Here is an 18,321-nt window from a genome sequence, read left to right as displayed (position 1 = left end):
TGCACAAATCCCTGAACAAAACCTTACACTTGCATACAAATTTAGTAACAAAAAACCATATAACACGATGGCAAACGGTTATCTTCGTTCGACCACGATGCTAAATCGTATTCTATACAAGGGTGAATCGCACTCTACCTTAAGGCTTCTTAAGTCTGCCATTTTCGTATAGTGGCTCGATTACTTTCCTTTTTGCGGAAAACGATGCTTGTATTAAAACATAGTTCCTTTTAAACACACCTATATGAATGGATACGTTCCATTCTGCCTAGTAGAGTTCAATTATTAGCTAGTGGTGTTTAACTACGTGTGGTGGAAATAAAAATTTTATGAAATAGTCACCAATTTCGTTCCTATATCGGGACATTAAACTTCATGTTTGCTTATGGAGTGCCCGCATATGCACAGGTAAGTTGTAGAAAAAGCCCTGGGAAAACGTGTGTGAAGTAAGATTGAATATATATACAAAGTAGCAGTGAAATATGGTTTAACGTCTATAGGAACCAGAGAAGTTACGACTGCTCCTAAGAGGATTCCAGTGGCAGATAGCATGACCCGGAAAACTTCCCCAAATGAGACCGGCAATTTTCTTATAGAGACCTTTCGCATTACAAGCTACGTGGGCACCGTACGACCTGATCATATGTTTTTCGACAAGTACATGGTCTCTTTAAGAAGGTCATACACATAGTGGCTCATCGTAAAGTAGTACACAAGGCGCTGAAGAATGTCGACAAGATGATTTCTTTTGCAGCGGCTCTTAAGAAACTACAATATGACATTATCGCAAGGCCAGAGTTATTAAAACTAAACGATGACGTTTGGATCGGTGAGAAAGAATTCCGCACATGGACTTCCCAAGCTTTGTACAAGCACTCGAAAGCCAGGGCGATATAACAGTCTCTGTTGATATGGCGTTCTGATAAGGAATCTAGCAGGAGACACATCTGCAAAGGCATTTTCTACGGCCATTGAGTAGACCAGGGTTGCCAAATACAGCTTTGTAGTTAGTAAACCTATACTGAACTTTGCTGGACGCTGGTCCGCGCTGGCGCGATATACTAACCACGAAGCTCCCAACAAATTCTCCTCTCACTTAATTAATCAGCTGAAAGTGTCATGACTACAGATGTTTAAAACACGTTCTCAAGAAATACAAACGAGAGCGCCCATCTTGCTGTAGCGGTGCTAAGGCGGATCATCCCGCAAATTCGAGTGGAGTTTTGCCCAGAGTACACAGAGGGGATAATGAGTGAAGGTGGCAGACGGAATCAGATTCCTTTTCCTTCTCTGTCGCGTCGGCCAGGCACTCAACAAGTTGTCGATTCAGGCGGTCGAATGCTACGGACCGAAATAGGTTTGAAAACGCTACGAACGCAGAGGACAAGACAAGATAGTGAAAGCAAAACAATGGCTTCTGCTTCCACAGGGAAACAGGACTCTGGCGGCGTCGAGAGTCCAGAAAATAACGATTATAGTCCTCTGCTTAAATATGGCAATCTTCTAATAATAATTAGTAGGCCGCACGTAAAGAATGACAGCCGATTGGCCTTCCCTGGACTCTTCAAGTAGCCACTATTCCAGCATGCAGTGCTATTAAATGAAAAGTTGGATTAAGAGTAAACTAGAAAGGAATAATAATAGTAAAATAATTAATTAATGTAAAACACGCTCACTGCCAGTCTGCAGTGTAACGGTTGACTTTTGCTGAGACACTTTGCACAACAAGGGATATCATTGTTTGGAATTTAGTCGAGGGTTTTTATTTCTGTACCAGTGCCCTGTATCTTGAGTCCGCGATGGTGAAAATGTTACGGAAACAGTAGATAGGCGCGTATTGCTGCTGGTAGATATTGCTTGAATAGGACTTATTTATACAAACGGTGTCACTAAGGCGTAACGCCAAAAGCGCATTATGACTTTAAACTTAAGTGTTTTTTTTCTTCTTCCAGTAATAGTCCTATATTTAGTAATGTATATATACTGCATTTTAGGTAGTAAGAGAATCTATTGTCAACAGCCAAGAAATGAATACCTTACGATTGTGCTCAGCTTTCCTCGACACCGATACCACTGAAAAAGTGGATGAATCGAACTAAACACGTCATGCTCATCTTAACACTATATTGTTTTCCAAGCCTGAAGTATAGATGAGTGTCGATAAGCGAGCAATTAAGAAATCTTAGAAGAGAAACATTCGTGTACATACTTGTCTAGCAGAGACGATTTTAGTATAAACTGATCATCAAACTGATGTGAGCGCCGAATGACTTTTGGCTTCAATGAGAAAATCGGTCAAGCGTATGAAACTCTAGAAATGTTTAACTGATATATATATATATACACATGTATATATTAGGAATCACGTGTATGTATAGTGATGTTTATCAAATATAAGAGGATGCACGAAGTTATAACACTTAGTAAGCAAATGTTTGAAAAGATAGAATGTTTTTTAAGAATCTTAACATTCTATAGTTTCTTATAGCATAGATGCATCAGTAATGAATACCGTTATGTACTGATGTTTACCGATTCAATCCATACAATACAGATCGTTCGTTGCTTATCGAGTATAGTAATAAGCTCTGGCGACTACCTGACCGATGGATCTCTCGACGTTTCTAGCTGCTTACTGAAGCAGGTGAATGAATATGGTTAAACTACACAAGAGCATGCAATTCTCAACCTAGGTAAGGTAACTTGTTCGATTTGTCCAAAATGTGCTCACGAAAAGAAAATATGGTAATGTTAGTAGAGCTTTCTATACGGTCAGCGTTTGAAGTCTGCTATTGGAAAAAAATCTTTTGCCAAATGTAATAAAATAACAAAAATTTGTTTGGCTCGACTTTGATGCATACTCTATATCAAAAAAGCGCATTGATAGGCAACTGTGAAATATGTAAAAGGGGGGAGCTGAAAGGCAATGACTCACTCCACAAGTTTTACTAGAAAAATATATGACATGGACATCTTTTATGCGTTTTGAATTGGGTTTCGGAACTCATTTGGGCGAAAATGTCTCATTATTTTTTAGGTTTAAAGAAATAGGTGTACGCATATGACATTTTACATTAGCCACCAGCTGTATCACAATGATCTTTATATCATAACAAGAGCCTTCAATAAATAATGATCAAGTATGCGACTTCCGTTAAATAGAATGATCAAATAAGGATAGTGTCTGAAAAGCCCACATGTAGAAATCAACAGAAAAAGAGTTGCGGTGGGTTTTATGTATTCCATCCATTCATTCCGAGGGCCCGGTCGGCAGCTCACTGCTTACGCACAATAGAAATCACCTCTTAAGGATGATCAATTTATTAGGCCGTTTCAATGGGTTTTTGCAATGCAAGAGCTTGTTAACGTTGTAGCAGATCTCACCTCGACACCCGCAACTAGTTACACCGTTCGGATTCGCAAATCTTTTATTGTCTTTTACAACCCAATATAGTATAAAATGTATGGACTACATACTTGCTTTAAGCCATGAATTTTATGTTACTTGCTTCCGCTAAAATAACGGTAGATTGCTACCACCAGTAGGAACAACGAAAACCGTAGCGGAAGATATGAGAAACTAGTTAGATAGTAGACAAGTCGACAAGGAAAAACATATGTTCACATGCACCTTTCTAACGAGTGAGTGATTTTTTGAAGATTGGTAAAGAATATTTTATGAAAGACTATGCTGTAAGATTAGTTCTACTTTCGCATACTCTTGGAAATATTATTTTATTGTTAATGCTTAAATATAAGTTTTAAATGAACTAATGTTTGAGCGCAGTTGAAGTGCAGTTCAGATCGACGATGAGTACGGTGTTAAAAAACAATCTATCTTAATCAAAAGAACATTCAGGCAGCCAGAGCAAACACGCCAGCAGAACATGAGGGCCGATATTGAAATGCGTTTATAAAAGTGTTTTCAATTAGTATACAATAGTACAATATATATATATATATATTGTAACGCTATTAGCAGTTAGAAACTCAGTTGGACTTGTCATATAGATCAGTCTATGGTATGTCACGTCCTTATTCGTTCACGAAAACATCCAGCCTTGGCGCATCATCGTCTTTTTTTCGTATCGGGTATGCTATTTTTCATTAAGGCACAATGAAATGCACACTTGACGCTCACCTCAAAGTGTCCTTAGGACGAACATTTTTTTTTTTTACTGAACAATAAACTAAAGATAAATGCGGAAAAGCAGTAGAAAACTACAAAGAAACAACTACAATTTAATCAGATAGACTTCTGAAGTCTAGAAGCTAAAATATATAATCATATTATATACTATAAAATGTCAAAGACGATATATGATATTGCATCACCTTCGACAGTTCCGCTAGTTCTTGTAACCGTTGTTCTAGCTATGAAAATACTTTATATATATAAAAATGTTTTATATATTAGATATTAAAAATAGAAAAGTACATCATTAGACCTCAAAAGTAGCATGATATTCTCTTGTTTTTTTTTTCACTCCATTGAGTTGCTGTTGAAATCTTCTACTATTAAAGCTGATAAAGATAGGCCCATATTTGGTTTTTGCGTTGCCTTCTTCGTGGATACTAGACAAGCTAAACACACAGGAGACTTTCGAATGACAAGTTCACCATCAAGTTACTGCTGCGGAACTAACTTTTCGCATCTATGTATTATGTTTGATGAAGTTTTGAAAATACTATCACTATATGATATTGTTCCAAATCAATTTTCAGTGTCTAAAATCAATTTTAAAAACTTATAAAGGCTTATAATGATCAGCTAAAAGATGTAAACGAAACAGTTCTACTGTTTCTACCTTGAAGTTTTCCATTCTGTACGAGAAATAGTAAACTACTTTGGAAATGGCTAAAAATCACTGCTCAAAAAATTATTCGCAGTTTCATTTTAGGGGATGTTGTTTGCCACGTGTTGGACTCACATATAGAAATTCATTTATACAAGCATTTTCTGGCTAACGAATATAATTTGATTAACTAACACAATATATTGCTGGCCACTGTACAATGCAGAATCGGTATTGAGCATCGCAGAAAAATTTTGGCTAGGTCTGACACAGAGCTCTAAAACAATTTGTCGTACCTATATAAAAGTGTATTCTTCACAATATAGAGCAACGGTCTGCGATGACAATAATGGGCTTTAGTGCGATTGCGGTCTTCATATTATGAGGCGACCAATTTCCTTTTTTGTAGCGTTTGCGTAATAAATAGAAGCATCTGTTCCTGCAGCTATTGTCGCCACTAGCCCTTGTTTCATTCCACTGAAAAAATAGAGTGTATCAGTGATTAAATATCATGGTACATTAGATAATGTTACAAATTAAAGTGAACCTTAAAAAGAAGATAGAAGAATGTGTCTAGATATAAGAGAATTTTTTAATTTGCCTTTTCCATCCGCTTTTATTCATCTATATAGTATATGTATTCATATTCACTGTGATGGCATGTAGATTAGCACAAGGTAGTTTGGTCAGAGACATTATCTGGGGCTGTTTCGGTATGCTGAAGAGTCCGCACTACATTCGACCGTTTGATGATCATATACATTAGATAAAGACTATAGGTACACGGCCTTTAAAGTGGTATTAGTCTATCTATCGTACACATACCGTTTTCAATTCAAATTCAAGCAGATTGAGATCTAGGAAAAAAACAGATTACATAATGGATAAATGGCGCGAAGGGTGAATATCTGCAGCCCTGATGTGGGCATTTCTTGTTCATGTTCTTTTCCTTCCGTGTCTTTGCTTCCTCTTGTGTACGTCAGCTGTAGATATCGGAGTGCGTAGTCTATCTCTGTGGAGCAACAATCACGTTTTGATTTTACGTACATTACCATGTTAACTCGATTGTTAAAGGCTTCAGACACAAGCTTCTGTCTGAGCATCCTCAAAGGCAGCCCATCGTGCAGCTTACTATTAAGCAGCTCGAATGTTCATCAAAATTCAAGATGCGGGTGGCACACGATGACCGCACACACTCCCTATGAAGTAAAAATAAAAGTGGAAGATTATTTAAATCCCAAAGTAGTTCATGCTAGCTAGATCTCCTAACACTACCTAATAGTACAGATGGTATTGCGCGTGAGCTATCACAGCACAGATATCCTAAAAACGGCCCGCGTACTGACTTTAGGGTTTTTGCCACTCAGTGGCTGCTCATCATCCTTTTCCGTTATTTCTAATTAGGAGACAGGTAATTACTAACGAAAACGTTTGTGAGTCGCTACTAAATACATAAACTAGTTCCATATGCGAGCTCTCACACGTTTCATTGGCTATTTATGGCTTGATGAAAATAGACGTTCACAGTTACTGGGGCCGAGTATTCGAGTATTTAGTTCGAAAAAAAAGGGAGTGAAAAAGGAAAAACAAGGAAGACGCATTTGCGCCTTGTAGCAGTAGAATCACATCAACATTACGTTTGGAGCTAAAATCCTCAATTATTTCAAATGAACACTGATAGTGTCAGGGGATAGATGCTGCGGTGCACAAAGTACTTACTGCGTGTTTACGTATGATTACTCACCATTCTTCATAGCTTAGCTCTAACCGAACTCAACTCTAGGAACGCCTGTATGAAAAAGATAGGTAATGGTTTGCAATTACTAGATAAGAGCAGCACCAATGTATTATATACATAAGGAACTCAAAAATGCCTGCTCATAGTTAGCCGTCCAAGGAGCCCTTCCGTGGATTGCCCTCTTTTCTCTATGTGAAATACACAGGGATAAAACGCTGGCAGGATTATGTGAGCAGCCTTATTAACGCTGGTTTGAGTCACTTTATGGGCAAACGAGGTTAATATTGTAAATACCGCCTTCAAATGCGGGTATATTCGCATTGCTCGTAAATACTACATCAATCTGTGACAATAACCGGAATGCTAATCCGAGTTTTGAAGGAAGACGTTTACCTAAATACGATTATGTCTCTAATAATATTAGGGCAATTTTTGAAAAATATGACTATATGAAATTAAAATCATGTACTCTGATTCTAATGAAGTAAAGATGTGGTGAACTAGTATCCTCTAACAATAGCTTATAAGGATTATTAGGTTCAGATATAATAAATACTTGAAATGGCAGTTAAAGACGCCAATGTGTTTCTCTCGTTTATCATATATCCTAAGGGTATCAGATAATACAATGTTGTGTATTGGCCTTTAGCTGTGCTGACAAGCAGTTTAGTTTTAATCTCTTGGAAAAATGGCAACTTTGGAAATTGTGAAACTGAAACAAAAAACAAATTTGTTTTTCTGTTTTTTTTCTAGGTCTAGTAATCTTAATGTCATTACAAAATACTTCTGACACCTTGTACGCGTTGTCCACTATCTAAATGTTTGCAAAAAATTTCGCAATTGAAGTGGCGCACAAACATCAGATCATATATGCTTCCATATGGAAACGCCGTTGATTTCAAGATCAATGCATTGTTCTTCGAAAATTAAACTCATTACAAAAACCACAATAAGATATCTCTAGTGTATATTTATTCCAATACTTCATGTAGCGTCGATAATAGACAATTATAGCATAGAAGCATTTGGGGGGGGGGGGGGGGACAATGAACGAAATTACAATTGTAGGGATCATCAGAGGATCGCCGCTCTTATAGATTTGAAGCTGCGAATTGTGAGCGATGGCGGAAACAGTGCCAGCGTGATAATTTCCATCTGTGTGCTGATTAATAGATTTTGAATAGTTATGCCATGTTTACCATCCATGACGAAAATTGAATTTCCTCTGCCTAGATCGACTTGATTAAGTGATGGTCTACTTCCACTGACGCCATTGGACTTTTTTTTGGAAGAGATGATAATGCGATTGGGGTTTCTTTGTACGAGTAGTAAGTTTATAGAAGTAGCATTCCGTTCAGGTAGGTCACACTAACCTTTGGGTACAAGTGAATCCTTTTAACTGACCTTACAAGAATTCCGTAGATATCTCATCATTAGTAAAATAATTTGTTCTCTATATTTATCCTAATTGTTCCTACCTAACGAACTTTAACGAATCTGATGTTATATACTATTAAGAAGAATTCTCTAGTAAAAAAGTCTAGACCAACCGCTCAGGAATCCAAAGTTTCAGCCAGGAGTCTAATAAAACAGTGTTTAATAGCGGTACCAGACGTAAAACTCGAAACATATAATACTGGATGTAATAAGACCGATTTGAAGCCTTACTTCTGGGTGCCCGGATATCGACAGCGACCGGCTTCTTAAAAAAAATTAGATCAGTTCGCGATTCGTAGCCAGTCTTCGCAGTTCTTCTGTACCGGTTTTTCTACGAACAGAGACAAACACGAGTCTACGTGCCTGCTGAATCTATCGGTTTCACTGCCGTGTGCCTGCTCTCCGACTGCCCTCTTTTTTAGTAGTACCCAAAATACCTGAAGCTCGCACGCATCGTTTCCTCAACGATATTATTTTACTCTTGAGTTTAAAAATACACTTCTGGTAGAAATGATCAATTCCTCTATTTAGCAACGAAATTGATTCTCGACAAGGAATTCGGTCTACTAGAATAAAAAGCGACCATGTTAGGGACCTTTTTAGGACGTTATTGTTACTTTTACGATCACTAGTATAAAAACTATTTTTGTAGTTGTTTACATTCCAAAAATGACCATTGATCCGCGAGTCCGTTTTGGCTCAACATCGCATTAGCTCTTATGGCTAAAAACACCCAGATGTGGCTTTAATATCGTCAGTTTGTTATTTAGCATATTTGCTAAGGAGCTGAAGTCGACATGGGCACTTGCGTTTTACTCTTGTTCTAAAAATTACAGAGTTATAGAGCCTAAAATTAGGTTGCACTTGCACTGTAATTTCTTTTTGAAATGATTAACTCGCTTTCATATCATCGGTATTATGAATAAAATAAGCCTCTGACCGCATCATGCCACTTTTTCCATTTTACATTTAAAAAATATTTTTCTCCAGAAGAAAAAAAGTAAGTTTTTTTTTTCTGAAATGTATTTTATGAAGTATATATATCAGACAGAAGTGAACTATTCAATAGAACTCGGTAGACTGCAAAACTAAATCCGGCTTGAAATAACTCGGAAGCAATGCATTTCATTGTCAAGCATGATTTAAAAGGAATAGCTATAAATTCAGTAGGTGCAATCAGCACTCTAAAATGGTCTCCTACACAGGCGACTTTGGTTAATCAACCTTGCAGCAATCTCGATGAGTACATTTATAACGACTTCTCTAGTTAACAGGACGAAAACGTGCAGTTTATCTTATATGAGGCCTGATTGAAGTCAGTACAAGTTATGAAAATCAGCAGCAGCGACGGCCACTAGTTTCACCTTAATGTTAACATTGCTCTTTAATGAAAACGTATTTCCATAAACTTCAAAATTAAGTCCTTGCGCATGTACAGGATTATTCTTGGGCTAAATAACGGCTATCCTTTTCGAATTCTGTGTATCAGATTGCTGTATTTCAGTTGGCCTTTGCTGGTGGAGAGGGTGGACTGGATGTCGGCATCCAACTGCATGAGGATATTTAGAGGAGAATCTGTGCTGAACTAGATCTGAACGGGCCTCCTTTTGATAGTACGCGCACAAAAGGCCATAGAATCTATTGTGCTTTTTCTTACAGTATTTGCCTTTAACTTGGAAAAAAATTTCAACACGTCGGGGGTAATTTATAGCGGAGTCTATTCATAACATAGAATAATGATACATAAAAAGCTTTGTATCGATTAGCTTCACACCGTAAGGCGAAATTGCGATTAAGTTTCAAAGTTCAAATGGTTACCTTGTTCTCTTAGTATGGCAAAATCTGGTGCAAGAATTTCAAACCATAGTCTAACCCATCTGCATTTTGTTTGTCATCGTTCGCTCTGAAGAAATAAAGGTGCTGATACCTATTAAATTCAATGCCGGTACTTAAAGGTTTTGGATTCGATCGCCATGATTTATTGACTTCTGAAATTATAGTTGTATATTAATTATATATATAATTAACACCGACACCATTATAGTCCCTACCGGTCATGCGCTAAAAGCTGACTAGCAAATACAAGGGTGTACCTAATGAAAAATTCTAGTTCTTAAAAAAAAATCTATTATTAAGGCAGATAGGTTTTGAACAAGGAGGCACAATGCTACGCGGACCTGAAAAAATTACTCAAAAATGTATTCGATCGAAATACACGAAGGTTCAAGTTTAATTTAAGGCATAGTAAATTAAATTCTAAGGCTGCAAGCTAGCATTCGTGACTCTCGCCAGGAAAAGGCCGCTGGACCTATTATCAAGAAAAACGAACAGGCGTTCCGCAGAGCAGTAGCGCTTCGCTGAGAACTTACGCCCATTGGTAGAGATCATGCGTTGTTTATTAGGGGTCATACTGTATATCTGCGTCTATCAAACGAAAAAGAATCGGGAAGAAAGAGTTAAACATAGCCGATATTATGAAGACCACCAACTACATTGACTACAAAGCGTTAGCTTATCGAGTTGAAAAAACTAGAAACAGAACAACCGTCGTTAAATTAAAAAAAAAAAAAATTAAAAAAAGAATATTGGCGACGCTATAATGTCTATTTTCCTAAACCAAGAGTACCACAAATCCTAAGTAGACTCGAAATCTTTCTAGTACACCGTCCTTTAAATCGAATTAACAATTCGGAGCATAAAAGGTTCAAAATCGCAACTGTCAGCTAGATATACTTTTGGACAAAATATTTATAAAAACGATTTCGAATAGCAAGATGTTACCGAAATATTTTTCTCGAAGACCATGTATAGTTCCCTTATTGAAGCTCTACGTACAGCTTTGTTAATGCATTGTAAAGGGCGGTGGTCCTAAATTACCCTAGCACGAGAACCTTCATTTTGTTAGAAAAAATGGAGAAGAACTATAACAAAACGCACGCCCTTCCCAAAAGCCAGCTCAGTCACACTGAAGCCTATGTAATTATGTTGGTTATCCATAAGTCGGATATAAACGATAATACGTAGTTCATCATGGACCACTATCATAATTACTTCGAATGTGACCCATGTGGCGGCGGTATTATTTGCTCTAAATAGTGCGGTACGCTAATATAAGTGCCAATATTTTTTAAAGCAATTACACGCGACATGTTGTTGACAACAACATTGTATGGGACAGCGAACACGCCTGTAGCGGCTCTTCGTAGTATCAGAAGTAAGCCAGTGCCCTCTGGAACGAAAAAATAAACTTGCCATGGCGAAAACAATACGTCATTTTTCAATTTTGAGCTTAAGTCAGCTATTATCTCTCTACCAAGATTTCCTTTATACGTTACAGCTGCGTATATTTCTGCGGCAAACCGAAAGGTACTCAGTTGAGTTTAAATTTCAAAGATTCTATTACAAAAATGATTCAAAAGAACAGTTTGGATACTTTTAAATTTTTCATGCAGAAATTAACGGTCGTTTCTGGGGAAAGAAAGCATATTGCCGATTGGATTATCTAAATATGCTTCAACGTAGAATTTTTTTGAGGCTTTTTGTGCCTTTTTACACTTTTCGGGCAGTTTGGCTGTTTTAAGATTTCGCATATTTTGACCTTTTGATCTAATATCAGCCAGAAATTTAATTTCTGTGGGATTCTTATGTATAGCGCATTTAAGCGGCACTTGAGCAAGTTTACACAAATTAATATCATTTGACGCAAGACTACTGTTGAAAATTATTTATTGATTAAAAAAGAGGCTCCTGAAGGTTATTAGTTGGTGGTTAAAGTTCTGAGCTCAAGTGTTACATGGGGGCGAATAGTAATTATATTGAAGGAGCATGACATCAAAAACGAGACTTTCAGTACAAAAGAAATTCGTTGAATTTTTTGTTTTTGGTTAGATATAGTTAAAGGTGGACTTACGAGAACAGTCTGTATCTATATGTAAAATATATATATATATATATACAATGCAGATTTTTTTTATAAGAGGTAAGTTACTTCCAGTAAGAACGAAATTCAGTTACACGTATTACACCAAATTTCTGGACCACATGCCTTTCAAAAGTGTTGCAAAAAAACCGAATGACCTATATAACTTTCTACACAAACAGTATACAATTTATGTACCGTTAGCCACATGCAGCCCTGTAATTTTTTGCTTAGTAATAAGGCCACACAAAACGCTATCCAAAATTTTTCTCCTCGTATCGATAAGCACAAAAGCGTGCACATATAATGCAGTTCGCCGTTACATTGAACTTGTTTATTTGCAACCATTTTGCTACATTGCTTTCTCGTGGTATTATTATTATTATTATAATACTATTATTGTACTTAATTATAAATATATAATACTTTTTTAGTAAGATGTGACTGTGAATCAGCCTCCTTAGGTTCAAAACATATGAATGAAGAGGAAGCTTCTAACTGATGATACGTAGGTACTTCCCCACTGCGGCAAACGCAGGGGCGTGCAAATGTCACGAAGTATCTAAATATTGTACATACCTCCATTTTACATAACACATTTACCATCCACTTCCTAACATGACGTGTATTTTGTTACTTAGTGCCAATATTATTTTAACGAAAAACCTTAAACATATATAGTGCAAATAGTACCATTAACATGCAACCCTCTGAAAGTGAACCTAATGTAAAACGATATACTGTTTATTTTTTTTTTAGGATTCAATACTATATAAACAGAAATGCCTGCTCTACCCAAGCCAGTAGACCGCACGGTACCCAGCACTGATTATTTTTCTAATAGATTGCCATTCGCTAAACAAAGAGGCCTATTCCTACGCGTACGAAGTAAGCAAACCGAGGTTTTTGTCTATAGAATGCTTTGTCACAATCTTTTCTGGACCTTCCACAGGTGCTATAGCAGACGTTATGCTGATTGCAGCAGCTCGTCAGCCTCGCATTAGGTATAGTAAAAGATGTAGAACTCAAGCCTTCAGGCTCACAGCCATTTGGCACAATCTACAAACATCTATAGGTCTTACAAACTCGTAAATTCGCCAAATTATAAAAAAGTCTATCTGCGACGCTATTGTTCCTAAGCTATGTTCCTAAATACCGCGAAACCCTGATAAGAAAGCGGGGTGTCAGAGTTGTCAAAGCATATATTTTTTTTGTAATATCAATTAATATTTTCTCAGCGACCGTACTTTATATGCTAGAGTCAATTATTTCTAGATACTGCCAGAGCCACTTTAAGCTGGTCTCAAACTACATCGTGGGACTTCTTATGTATATTTTGTGCATGAATTGAATAATATACATATTACGCCCGTTTGTGTTTGGCAATCTTTATGCAGACGATGTTAAGATATATACATGAGTCTGGGTTTGGTATTATAAAGTACTCTAAAGAAATCCATTTATAAAGTGGACCAGTATATTAGGCCTCGGCTAACAAGTATACCGATTTAGAGTTTGTACACGGCAATTCCTATCGCATTTCCTTCTGGCCGACTCAACCTTCAAACAGCCGGAATTATCGGCAATATAAAACGTCCCCAACAGTCACCCTAAGACACACAGAACATGCAACAAGCAATATGCTGCTTTATTTTTCTAAAAGATACTATTTTGTTATCTTAAACTATTCATGCGATTTTATTGTTTATTTAAGCCACTCATGATTTACACAGTAATTATATGGTATCCAAGTGTGAGGAAAGTTGTGAAACGTTTGAGAAGGTTGGGAATGATGCGTTGCCTTCGGATGGCAATGTAAAAAGATGAAGTTACCGTCCCCGTTAGTTTCAAGGCCGTTGGAAACGAACGTGTCGACAAGCATTTCTCAAATCTAGAAACACGATCGAGTTTTGAGGTCTCACAAGAAATATGTCGCCAGAAACGGGTGTAAATGGCCCATTTCTGTGCAAAGTCTCCGATATGCAATCATAAAACAATTTGTAAAAATATTATTATCTTATATATAGCCATCTTTGTGTTCCATTAAATCTGACCTAATGACAAACCGACCTGAATGTCTAATAACGTATTGCTTGCTCTTGACATAAAAGGGAATGCGTTTCGCTCTAATATGCGCGTCACTGTCTGCTGCGCAGCGACATTTGTTTGAGGTATGAGCAACTGTTGCTGGTATGACCGAAACGCTAGAGACTCTACGTCGAAATTGGAGAAAGAGACCATTTCAGCTCACTTCGCTCGATGAAAATTTGGCTGCAAAACAGTGCATTATACGGAAATATGGAAAGTTATGCATCTTTAAAAAAGGTCTCTACCGACACAAGTATTTTGATACGAATTTTCCAATCATAAAATGGATAGGAATGAATTTGTTAATGAAGTCTTCCATTCTAAAGTCATAACTCATCTTCATGTTCGACATAATCAAAGAAAGCTTCAAGGACTGAACTTTCAAATCACTGTTTTGATAACGACGCATCTGTGATACGAGTCGCGAAACTTTAGCAATATTGGGCTTGTGAGGTTGTCATAGAACAATCTTTAGCTTGCCGAGCTTCTTATAAAGTGGCTATACAAACTAAGCATATTAGGACGATCTCTTTTAGCATAGGACATACAAATTAAGCTTCACTCGCAATAGATTAGTTTTAGAGGCTTACTAAAGCTTTCTCTCTACCTTGGGAGGCAATTGCCTAAGTCCAAATAGAGCGGTCTCGTGAAAAACTATTTCAGTCAAACATATCTCTTGTGGCAATAGACCTCTCTGCGGCTGTAAAGATTCCTGTTCTAAACGAATTGTTTTGGCAGTAAGGTGGTTAGGTACTAGTTCAAGTGTTTACCAGCAATACGAAACCCAGTATGGTTTTATTTCGCATGAGTTAAACTACCGCATCATCCGGGAGACGTATTCAACACTAGTTTCAATGAGTCTCATCTCTGTTGTCAAAGGACGTCTCTTGAAAGTACTATTAAACAATGATCGTGCTACTCAGACTGACTAAGAAGTGCATCCTCCATATTTTCTCTCGAACCCCTGCGAACAATAGCAAAAAAGGAAAGTTCATTTGGCCCGCCAATGAATTGTTATCTTCGTTACACGGTTACATTCGTACGGGCAATGCGAATTGCGAAATCGATTCAGGAAGCCGCGTTAAGACCCATCTTCCTCAAACTGAACATGGCGATCACGTGCGACCATAGGCTGCAAATATTCAACAGCTCTGTCCAACCTCCAAAAAAATTCTATTCAATGTAAAAATAACTCTTTATTAAACGAAATTTCTCTAGGTAACATTCCATGCGTAAAACAATCAATTTTTTCTTACCACTATATATTTCTTTTAGCATCTGTTATCTTTTACTTGTAAAACTGAGTCCACCTGTGTATTTTCCTATCTTTATATTGACTGCCCAAATAGACCCCGTTAAATAATGGCATTGAGCTGATTTTCTCAGGTCCGCTAAAGTGATCCTAGAGTGGGCTACATATAAGACGCAGTTTAGAAAAAGAACAGATTTTTTTGAAGCAGTTTAATTTTTGCATAAAACGTTGTATTATTCTAAACATCAGGCTTTTCTATTTTATGTATATCGAGTCACAGACTATTTGTATTGATGTATAAAAAAGCTCATTCAAAATCTGTGTTATGCACCTTAGCATACTTTACTGGTTCAGCAACCAATCAAGCAGACTCCCTGATTTACCAACATTTCTATATATATTCAAATAATGAGTCAGCGGCACCTTTCAACTGTGATGCGATATCAACAGTTTGCTGATGTCATATATATATAGTAAACTTGACAGATTTACATGACCAGCGTGCTTCAAAAATACAAGAAAGCACATGAATCGACATGCATCTCGTTCTTAATCAAAACCCGTTGCTTTGGCTATCACATTCAACAATCTTGGTTCTTATTCAAACCTTCCTGGCCTTTCACCGCAATGTTTACACTCCAGTTTAGGCACTTGTTTTCGGCTTTGCGACTCTTGCCCTAGCCGTTTTGGGGAAACGGGTTCTTGTTGGATGGAACTGCCTCGTTGCCCTTGACTGGAAAATAAATGCTTTCGACTTTTTGCCGATCTAGAACTTTTTCTACAATCAGTAATTTTCTTTTGGATAACAAAGCCTGATATTGAAATAATTTGTTTCTGTTTATCTATCACGCGTATCGTAGGTTTTAATATAATACAAATCGGCCTTTGTTTGTTTTCCTTTTGTCTGTTACCTGCTTAGCAGAATCACTATTTGCTATCTTAAGATTTTCAAACTCCAAAAGCTGTTTGGCCACAGCTCAAACGACGATACTTACGAATAGTGGAAGATAGTTATCGTTAAAAGGGTTTGTGAAAACTTCTTTACCGTGGATCAAGCTCAAGTATGATAGAGATATGAGTGCATTCTCTGACTATTTAAGGACGTAGTTTATTCAAATTCTAACCAAAAATAAAATTGATCTCTTGGTACGGACAACTCATTACAAGTCTCAACAATGATGGACGACTTGTAATGAATTTGGCAATGAAAGTTGTTTTTCTTTATTGTTATGAGTAGAATAGGGAAAGCAAATAGCAGAATCCAAAAAGGGAAAGATCCAGAGGCGTAGATTCTTAATTTCGTAGCATTTTTTCATGTAAAAAAAATGTGAGCTTTTATAGACCGCTTTCGATTATTTGATGAAGTATGGGAAACCTAAACGTGAATATGTTTCTTTATTGTAACGGGAAATAATTAAACCACAAACATGTTGTTCCTGCTCGACAGAAAAGCAAAGTATGTGTTACATGATCAACAAACTCTATGTACTATCATACTATTAAAATAGCTAACAGAGCACAAAGGCTTTAGACAAAGGCTCTATTTCTGGTCTGCTCGTCTTATTTTTCCTCAATGTAAAAAAATTATACAAGTTGTCTGTCCGAGGAAGGCACTCTTCTCGTTCATAAAGCACCCCTTTTTGAGCTTGATCCAAGAGTATAGCAATCAGGGATAACAAAAAAAGCCGTTTGTTCCACTGGAATCGGTACAACAGACGGGTTCTAGGAACTTTTATGAAAATTGTTTTTTCTTTGATCATGATAAGCCGCACGTAAACAGTTGATGGCCCGCACCTTTTTCCCGGAGGAAAGAACTGACTCCGTAAAAATTCTTATCAAGAAATACGAAATAGCTGAGTATTTGCCGATCCTCCAAAGTGACTAACTCTAGATTTTTGCAGTTTTATTATAAATCATACACTTACTTTACCAGCTTTAACAAATATTGCCGTATAGTAAGAAAAATATCTAAACATTGTTTGAAGCAAACTGTTTAAAAACCCGTCGCCTGTTAATATGTGATAAATGTCTATACACTTAAATTATTGGGTATAAGAATAACTCGTCTTGATGACACGAATTACAGACAGGAGGACTGAAATTAGAGAGATATTATTATAGATTGTAATTCCTAAATATTTTGTGATACTCAGGGTAGGCGTCTTGCCCGAAAACCTCTTAGTTGCGCAATCGAGCCATGTTGTGTTGAATGAACACCATCCAGGTGGACCTCTAAAAATAGGTACACAAGCGTAAGGGAAAATGTACTTATTTATTAGAATATCTTATTCCCTATCGAAACGCGTAATAAAAAGATAAAAACCATTGATAAAGCGTAGTGATAAACTATGGTCTGCCATAAAACCCAGTTTTATGGTTATATGTACGGTTAACTTTTTGGCAGATTTTTAGCAGAGCTCTATACACAATCTTTGACGTCTCCAATTGGATGATTTAGCACAAATCACGGTCCTCAGCCCGAAAGGCGTCATATATTTTCACTCTGCTTGAATAGTCCAATAATACGATTACTAATATATCAAATAACCACTCAAAGCCAATTTTTTCTCGATATGACCTCTCATCATTGACAGCACAGGGGCTCGAGTACATGTTTGTGATAGATATGCTATTGAAAAAGTCACTATGTACAATTGATTTTGTCAAGTAATTTGCCTTACAAGCTTAACTCTCGCGTTAAGGATAACGAAAGACTGTTAAAATTAGTTAGTTTGAAATAGTACTTTGGGTAGTGGTTAGTTAATAACTTGTGTTCATTTTTTTCTATAGTATCCTATTATTCACTGAGTGATAGTGGTAATATTCTTCTTCGTTCTAGTAGGTAGTAAAGCAAATTAAATAGACTAGCCGCGCGATTAAGGGCAATATAATCGGATCATCTAGAAGACGATCATTGTAGACGTAATGATCAATTATGAAGAGACGTCTTCATTATTAGGAGGCCAAAGAACTATTGATTAAAAAACTGAGAACGAACAAAACGCACGAAACTGTACTTAAGTATAAGTGTGTTACTCTAGGAAATTGTCTAAAAATGTGGATTTACAAAGAGTCAAACGATAATCTTTTG

Source organism: Varroa destructor, unplaced genomic scaffold, assembly GCF_002443255.2.
Source record: "Varroa destructor unplaced genomic scaffold, Vdes_3.0 BEIS01000003.1, whole genome shotgun sequence".
Lineage (NCBI taxonomy): Eukaryota > Metazoa > Arthropoda > Arachnida > Mesostigmata > Varroidae > Varroa > Varroa destructor.
Note: the sequence above shows the minus strand (reverse complement) of the source record.